The sequence below is a fragment of the Bos indicus genome, chromosome 21 (genome assembly GCF_029378745.1).
Source record: "Bos indicus isolate NIAB-ARS_2022 breed Sahiwal x Tharparkar chromosome 21, NIAB-ARS_B.indTharparkar_mat_pri_1.0, whole genome shotgun sequence".
NCBI lineage: Eukaryota > Metazoa > Chordata > Mammalia > Artiodactyla > Bovidae > Bos > Bos indicus.
The window spans coordinates 32,931,713-32,941,170 of NC_091780.1; positions in this window are offsets into that span (position 1 = coordinate 32,931,713).

Sequence of the window (9,458 nt, forward strand, 5' to 3'; positions counted from 1 at the left end):
TACCAAGCAGGCAACTGAGTTAGTTACATGACTCATATGTGACTGTATGTATGCATAGGCCAGCCCAGACTCTAAGGCCAGCCCTGCTCTGCTAGTGAGCAAGATGTATTATCCTGTCTTTGCCTCTTGGCCATCGTGAATGACCATGTACTTCCTTGGTACTTTCCCCAACTTAAACAGCCAAAAAGCTGACAACCAAATTCAACCAGAGTTAGCATTTTCCTCTTGCCACCTTAGTTCATCCCTTACCTCTCAACAGCTGGTGGCCAGTCTTGTCTGGTAAAAGTCAGCATAAACAGGTGGCAGTGTTTCCTCTAGTTGTTTGTTCCCTTTCTCTAACTGTTCAGCATCTGCTGGATTAAAACAACAACAGGATAATCTTTCCCTACGGGTGGGGAGATTGAAGTATTGCTTGGCAGAAAAGCTCATAGCTACTTCCTGCCCTCTAAATTTCCTGCCTTGCAACTGAGGGTTCCAAGTCAAGGACCTTGTCTTTGTTTTATTTATTTACATGCTTACACATAGCCAGTGCTTAAAAATATATTTTAAAATATCTATACAAATAAACACTAGTTCATACCCTAGCTCACAAAAAAGATGAGGATTGAGAATTTAAAAGATCAAGTAAAAATGTTAATGTACTTCCTCTTACCCAGAAACCATTTCAGTTTAGTGCTGGGGGAACGTGGTCCATAGGGAGGATCGTCTGCCAGAAGCATAAATGTCAGTTCTTTTAGCCTAGAAAAATGCAGAAAGGAGGAGGAGCTGTGAGATAAGGATGGCAATGGGAAACTAAGAGCAGGGTCAATGCAAATTGCCCAGATAGAAGGATTTTTGTAAACCAGTTGGAACTACTGGGATGGGAAGAAAATGCCTTAGATGTTTAGATAAGAATATATAAGACAGTGGATATAGAAGTAGCCTTTTGTCTGAGTCTCGAACACCAGAGCCAGTTCTTTATTTCTGTTTTCCGTTTCATGTCAGTTCACTGTTTGGAACTACAGAAGTATTTATAAAATATATTTCTGCCCTTGGCATGACAGTCCAGTGGGAAGAACAGATATCTGCATAAATAGTTCTAACACAGGGCAGCCTGTAATTAAGAGTTTTAATGGTGGTAAATACTTTTTGGATAGTGTATTGCTTGAATCTCACCTGACAAGAGCTGATTTTTCCATAATTGCAAGAGTTTGCAATGGGAAATTAAGTCTTGTGGGATCAGCATCTTAACTAATAAGGGCTTTCTCTGAAATGTAAATGAAATATAAAGTCTATACTGTTAACCATCAAAGTTTTCTAGCAGCAGTTGAGGTAGCTGAAAGGTGAAAGTAGTTGGATTATTGTAATTTAGACAGTACTTCTTCAAAGTATGCTTTTGACTCATTAACAGGTCATTAAATCAATAAGATGATCAAAACCTTTTTTCATTAAATTGAAGAATGCACTGCATATGAAAGTGAAGTCACTCAGTCGTGTCCGACTCTTTGCAACCCCGTGGACTGTAGCCCACCAGGCTCCTCCGTCCATGGGATTCTCCAGGCAAGAATACTGGAGTGGGTTGCCATTTCCTTCTCCAGGGGACCTTCCCGACCCAGGGATCGAACCCAGGTCTCCCGCATTGCAGGCAGACACTTTTAACCTCTAAGCCACAAGGGAAGCCTAGTAAGAGTAAATATTATTTTGTGAAACTTGTTTCCACTTTAGAGCAGACACATGTGATGGGTTACAATGTGAAATGTATTTCGTACTGTGGGGTCACAATAAAGATAGTCAATGATTGTTTCACTACCTCTAAAATCAGATTGAACTGCTGGGTTCGAGTTTGGGCTCCATTTTTCTGCTTGTGTGACCTAAGGTGAGTTGCTTAAACCAGTCTGCGGCTCAGTCTGTAACACAGGGATATTTATAGTTTCCATTGTGTACAGTGTGGGGGTGGGGTTGTTTGGCTTTGTTGGTTTGGTTTTGTTTTTTATTGGCTGCGCTGGACCTCCACTGAAGCACATGGCTCTTCACTGTGGTGCATGGGTTTTCCCTAGTAGCGCGTGCACAGGCTTCTCTTGCTACAGAGCACAGGCTTTAGAGTGTGCAGGCTCTCTAGTTGAAAGGTGGGGGCTTAGTTGCCCTACAGCAGGCAGAGTCTTAGTTTCCTGACCAGGGATCGAAACCTGCATCCCCTGCCTTGGAAGATGTATTCTTAACCACTGGACACCAAGGAAGTCTCTATAGTGTACAGTTTTCATGTGGATTAATCCATGTAAGATATTTAGTACCTGTCATAGAACAGACACCTAAATTTAGCTATTATAATTTATGAAAGACTCAAGAGGGAAGAAGAATTAGACACTTACTATAAGTCAAGCTAGTTTTTATATAAATTTTATATATATATATATCATTTAATTCATTCTTTGGGGTCGCAAGGAATTAGACACGACCAAGCACACACACACATTTAATTTGAACCACAACTTTATAGAGTAGGACTATTATACCATTTTCCAGGTAAGTAAATTAAGGCTCAAAGCTGCTAAGCAACTTGCAGGTGTTACAACTGGGAAGAGGCGAAGAAAGGATTTATACCCAGATCATTCTGACTCCACATTCCACTGTAGCCATACTATCTTAGAGATATTTTATGAGACTGACAGGAGATGGAGAGGTATAGGGGCTTTGAAGTTGGTAAGCAATAATGAGATTATATAGCATACAAATAATACCTTGTAAAATGTGATAAAAATTTAAATTGTATCATAAGTATAGCATGAAGTGTTCGATGAAAGTAAGTGACAAGATCTGGTTTCTGTTTTTAAAGAATAGAATAGCAGAATATTTTAAAAAATAGCAGCACTCTGGCTGCTATGAAGGGAATTATGAGGAGGCAAGAGAGGAATCAAAAAGGTCGGTTAGAAGGTTGGCCCAGGGACCCAGGTGACAGCAGCTTAGCCTAGCATGGAGGCGGTGGGGCCTGCTGATGAATTCCAAATGTATTTTGGAAGTATAATGAACAGAAGTTGCTGAGGGGCTTCATGTGGAGAATGACTTCTGAAGGGTTTGAGCAACCGGTTAGTAGACAGGTGCCACTGTCTGAGATGGCGTACAGTTAGGGGTGAAGCGTTGTGGAGGAAAAGAGTCAGAATTCTGTGTTTGGAGTTGCTAAATTTGAGATTCAGCCACCAGATCAACCCCTGGGCAAGACACATCTCTCTGCTATTCGTTAAAAAGATTCCTTTCAGCTCTTAAAAGTCTGTGGTTCCGTGGGATTCCCACTTCAGGTCAGGGCTGCTAACATTCTATCCTCGGTGCCTGTGCACACACACGTAGATCTGGTTACTCAAGCTGTTCGCTGAACTATGAAATTAAGGAATGGTCTCCTTTTTAATTTTTCAAGCTCCTTAGGAAAAGAATTTTTTAAACCATCCATCTGTATTTGTTTAAGATTGGCATAAAGCAGCTGAATGTTCTAGGATATGAAAATCATGCCATAACCTGATGGTTAGAAAATCCTGGGCAAGTAATAGAAAGCGTCTGCTTGAAGGAGACTATATGAAAATATATTTGGCATCAGTCAAAGAAGGGAAATATGAGAAGACATCAGTGATACAGCCAAAAGGTTTATGGAATCAGCAAATGGGTTCCTGCTAGAGGTGCTTCCGCTGTCTTCAAGGACAGAAATTAACCAAAGGCAGCTGGGTCCAGGCAGTGACTATTTTTCTTGGGCTGGTGGATTTTTCAAGTGGACTTACATGAATCAAAAGAAGTTCCTTCTGCTCAATGTTATGAGGCAGGCTGGATAGAAGGGGAGCTTGGGGGAGAATGGATACATGTATATGTATGGCTGAGTCCCTTTGCTGTCCACCTGAAACTATCACAATGTTGTTGATACTGTAATATAGTATAAAAGGCTTTTTTAAAAGAAGTTCTTGTTTAGAAGGACAGACTAACATGTTCATTATGGATTTTACTCATCCCTAGGGAGAATGAGTATTTTACATATATTCATTCATTCAAACATTTTCAAGCAAGTACTTACTATGTGTTTGGGGTGTAAAGTTGAGGACATCTCTTGCCTCAAGAAGTTCACAATGTAACACAAAAGAAACATAAGATCTGATAAATTAGCAAATGTGCTGCGCTTAGTTGCTCAGTCGTGTCTGATTCTTTGTGACCTATGGACTGCAGCCCACCAGGCTCCTTTGTCCACGGGGATTCTCCAGGCAAAAATATTGGAATGGATTGCCATGCTCTCCTCCAGGGTATCTTCCCAAGCCAGGGATCGAACCCAGGTCTCCCACATTGCAGACAGATTCTTTACTGACTGAGCCACTGAGGAAGCCCAAGCATACTGGAGTGGGTAGCCTATCCCTTCTCCAAGGGATCTTCCTGACCCAGGAATAGAACCAGGGTCTCCTGCATTACAGGAGGATTCTTTACCAGCTGAGCTACCAGGGAAGCCCAAATTATCAAATCACTGTAAGCAAAGTGTTCCTAAAAATACAAAGGAAGGATTCAGTGGTTGTGCTTGGGAGAGGTCAAAAGAGGGTTTTACCAGGGTAACATTTTGAGGTAGGCCTTTAAAAAAAATAGCTCTTTAAGAGAAGCTAAAAATAGATCTGGAGATATGCGTGCATTTTTGGTGTACTCCAGTGATTCAGCAGGTTTGGAACATGTGTTGTATCCAGAGTATTGATTAAAAAAATGAAGATAGGAAGGTTTTTTTGAATATGGCTCTAAATGGGCCTTGAGTGCCATATGAAGGAATTTAGCTTTTACGTTGCAGCCAGGGGGAAGGCATTAAGGCTGTTTTTGCATGGTAGAGATATGAGATGAAGAAAAACTAGACCAGAGGTTCTTAACATTTTTTCTGTCATGAACACTTTCAGCAGTCTGGTGAAGTCTGTGAAGCCTTCTCAAAATGATGTTTTCAAGTGCAGAAAATAAAATGCATAGCTTTACCAAGAGGAAAATAACTATATTGAAAAATAGCTATCAAAATATTAATATTATTATTAAATAATATTAATATGAAAAAGTCAACAGGAATGTCTGTGTTTACTACTAAAGAATTAAATAACATAATCTAGCAACAGGTCTAATAACTACCATAATTTTAAAGTAGTATTGATCATAAATGATATTTCAACATTTGCAACAGCAGTAATGTGATGTAAAAATATCTGTGATTCTGTTGGTACCAAAGTCATAGGTCCTGCCAGTACTGCTGGGGCTTATGCCAACATTTATAATCAAAGAAAGTGCAAATTTCCAGTTAGAGGTTTCTGAAAATCAAGATGTAATCTTTTTCCCCATCCATGCTTGCAGTTCTGAGTCCTAGTCAGATTCCTGAATTCAAGACAGTATGAAGACAGACTGGTTATGAGACTGTCAAAAAACTCAGGTCAAAGACTTCCCTGGCAGCTCAATGGTAGAGAATCCGCCTGCCAATGCAAAAGACATGGGTTTGATCCTTGATCCAGAAAGATCCCACATGATGCGGAGTAACTAAGCCCGTGCACCACAACTATTGAGCCTGTGCTCTAGAGCCTGCATGCCACAGAGAAGCCTCCACAGTGAGAAGCCCACGTATGGCATCTAGAGAATAATAGCCCCTGCTCGCTGCAACTAGAGAAAAAGCTTGAGCAGCAATGAAGACTCAGCACAGCAAAAAATAAATAAGTAAATAAAATTCTAAAGAAAAAAAAAAAACTCAGGTCAAGAAGCAAGAAGAGCCTGTACTGGAGGTAGTAAAGGAGCAGATTGGAGAAACATTTGGGAATTGGGCTTGGTTTCTGTCAACCCACAATGATGAATCCTCTCAAGGAGGAATTTGGGGGTAACGTGATCTGACCAGGCAGATTCACCAGGAAGGAAACATAAATCCCTTAAGCAGTTGTCCCTATTACAGTTGAGTTTCATTCATTTGTTAAAATGATATTGATTACTCTCTGTGGCAAACTTGAGGAATACAGCCTTATGGACACAGTTCTTGCCTTCATGGAGCTTTCCGTCTATTGGAAGAAACGCGATGAACAAAGCTAAACAGATAGGTTATTACTATTTGGGATCAAATGCATGAAGAGTGGTGGGACACGAGAGCATCTGGGCAGGGAAGAGGGACCAAGGCCTCTCCAAGGAAGTGACACTTAAGATGAGACTTGAAAAACCAGTAGGATATAGGTAGAATCAGGAAGAAAACATGATGGGCAGCCTTTTGTGTGTTTTAGAGGCACTGATTGAGAATCAAGGGAATGGGGCAGAGAGAACCAGGGGAAGAGTAGCAAGAGGAAGAGAGGAGCTAGACCGCATGAGGTCTTGTTGACCCACGGAAGGATCTTGGGTATGAAGTGCAGGGGAAATCCACTGAAGCCTTCAAAAAGGGAAATGATACAATCCAGCATGTGGTTTTCGACGATTCTCCTGGCTGCTCTCTAAAGAGTGAGTTGCAGAAAGCAAGCACTGAATAGGGAGGGCAGCTGTGGCTGTGAGAGATGGTAGGAGCTCCGACAGAGGCTGAGGCAGAAAAGACCGAGGGGAGAAGAGGGTAGAACAAAGCTATTTAAACAGGAAGAGCGATGGGCTAGAGGTGAGAGGAGGGAGGAAGAGAAAGCAGCTGTAGATGGATCTCTGGCTTCAAACCACTTTTTGAGAAGGGTGGCCTGGAGCAGGAGCAGACAAGGGCAGGTGGGAGTGGCTAGAAGTCAGATATCCTTGTGGGCATCTTCATTTGAGATGCAAGAGAGTAGGTGTTAAGTAAGCATCTATACTGACAATTCTAACGCTTAAAAGATAGGTCTGGACTTGGGGTGATACTTACTAAAGACCCCCAAGGAGGCTTTTTGTGTTAACCTTTTCCTCGCTGATCCTGGTGCTGCTCTGCAGGCAAACATATCCCGCCAACCTCTACCATCCTGGCTAAAAATGTCACTGTTGGATCCTTGACCCTATCACCAACTTTGTTCTCTTGTCCTTGTCCTTGAAACCAGAAATAGCATCTGGACCCAGCTGCAACTTTTCTGTTGGCCTAAATCAGGCAGTATCTTTAAAGATGTTCAGAGCATTTAACTTACATAGGTTTTTTGCATGGGATTTCTGCAGGAGGAGCTTTGTATCTGTAAACTCAGAAAGTGTTAGTCACTCAGTTTTGTCCCACTCTTTGAGACCTCATGGACTGTGCCCACCAGGCTCCTCTGCCCATGGAATGTTCCAGGCAAGAATGCTGGAGTGGGTAGCCATTCCCTTCTCAGAGGGATCTTCCCAACCCAAAGATTGAACCTGGGTCTCCTGCATCACAGGCAGATTCTTTGTTGTCTGATCACTTAACTTGCATAGGTTTCTTGTGTGGGATTTCTGCAAGGGGAGCTTTGCATCTGTAAAATGAAGTGAAAGTCACTCAGTCGTGTCCGACTCTTTGTGACCCCATGGACTATACAGTCCTTGGAATTCTCCAGGCCAGAATACTGGAGTGGGTAGCAGGTCCCTTCTCCAGGGGATTTTCCCAACCCAGGGATCGAACCCAGGTCTCCAACTCAGGTCTCCCTCATTGCAGGCAGATTCTTTACCAGCTGAGCCACAAGGGAAGCCCAAGAATACTGGACTGAGTAGCCTATCCCTTCACCAGCAAAACTGAACCAGGGTCTCCTGCATTGCAGGCGGATTCTTTACCAGCTGAGCTATCAGGGAAGCTTGCGTCTGTAAAGAAGATGCTAAACATCCGAGTGCTTACCGTGAAATAACATTTGTTTATCGTGGCTGATTTTATAGCAAATATGATTGGGATATTTACTCATTTCTTAGAACAGGATGAAAACAGGACAGACCAAGTGAACTGCAGCAACTAAACATGCTAACAACACGGGAGAAAGGGCTATAGATTACAGAAAATTATAAATTGTGATCATGGAAAGAAGGAGCTTCACTGTAGCTTGAAAACCTGACCCATAGCTAAATGGGGCCAAGATTAATCATGTCTTGATCTTATACATAAGCCAAAGGATCTTTTCTAAAGATCATGCCTATTAAAGCAGTAAAGACTTTTCTGCAGGTTATACCATAATGAGCTCCAGGCATTTAATGAGAGAGACAAGTGCTATTGTTAAAAGTGGTAACCTTCAGCATCTAATGTGAAAATGAAATAGGGCTGCTTGCTCTGCCAAACGAGGAACTGCTCTCCAATTCAGTCCACGAGATGAAGAGGACTCTCATAATCTTAGATGCTCTGATGCAGGCAAATTTAAATCTTCTGGGAAAGGGGGAAAGGCTTTGTTTGGTTGGTTTTGTTTTTATAATTAGGTAAGGATTTTACCTGCAAGGAGCAGGCTGCAGGCCCAGAAGCTTCTAAAAGGCAGTAAAATAAAACCAGCACCAAGGAGAAAACCAGCCTAAGGGTCTCAATGCAGTTTCCCAAAAGCCTCTGGAAGAATAGACAGCATTTTGAGGAGGGGAGACTTGGCTTCCATCTCCATCACAATAGCTGTCTCAGATGAGGGTAACTGCCTAGCCAAAAAAAAAAAAATATTACCAGTATGAAAGAATGTATCATCTCACCCTGAACCCCCAGAAATCTCCTGTCTAAGAATTTATGTTAAGCTGGATCCTCTCCTACACTGCTATGCAGTAGGAAGCGCCAGGACGTGAGCCTGACCCTCTTCCCCCTCACTGGGGCCCTCACTGACTGTCCCCACAGCAGACAGGATGCTACCTCACGTCCTGGAGCTCACTGCAGATTCCTGCCCCACTTGCTGCGTTCTGGCTTCCTCTTGCAATTCCCAAGAGACAGAGGGCAGCAGGGGCAGGAAGGGAAGGAACAGAGGCTGAAAACCTTTAGATGCCTGAGCCCCTAGCTGCTTTGCCTTAGTAGGTCGGCCTTTCTGGGCAGGAAGAGGGTGGGGGTGGGGGGATCCTCTCAGCTGCTTCCAAACGACCCTTTCTTAAAACTACAGCAGCACAAAACAAGCCAGGTCATTGTGTTCCTGGATATAAATATTGATTCTCGGTGGTGTTAACATTCGGTTCATAAAAAGAAAGTAACATATTTCTCCCACACCGTATTAGACTGATGTGCTGTTTGGCCAAGAGAAGTACAGATTACTGGCTTCTGCAGGGGAAATGTGGACATTTAAATGCATGCAGCTTTCGGAAGTCTAGGGAGCCGTCTTCGAATAGAAACCAGGTCCCTTTCCTGGCTCCAGCCCTTCCCTCCTCTGTCCAGTGTCTCCTTTCCGGACTCCATGTTGCATACCGCATTGGCATTTCCAATCGCTTGTAATTTAGGAAGATGCTTTCTTAGAATTACATCTTGTTTCTCAAGAAACTGGAGATGTGGGCACTTGCTCTCTTTGGGAGGGAGGCGTGGAAGGTCAAGGCCAAACATTTTTTGCTTTCTTCCCCTCAGGGGAAAGATCTGGGTGGTCCCCGCTCCTCTGTTTTCTTTTTCACCCCACGTGGGAGGGCAGGGCAAAGGC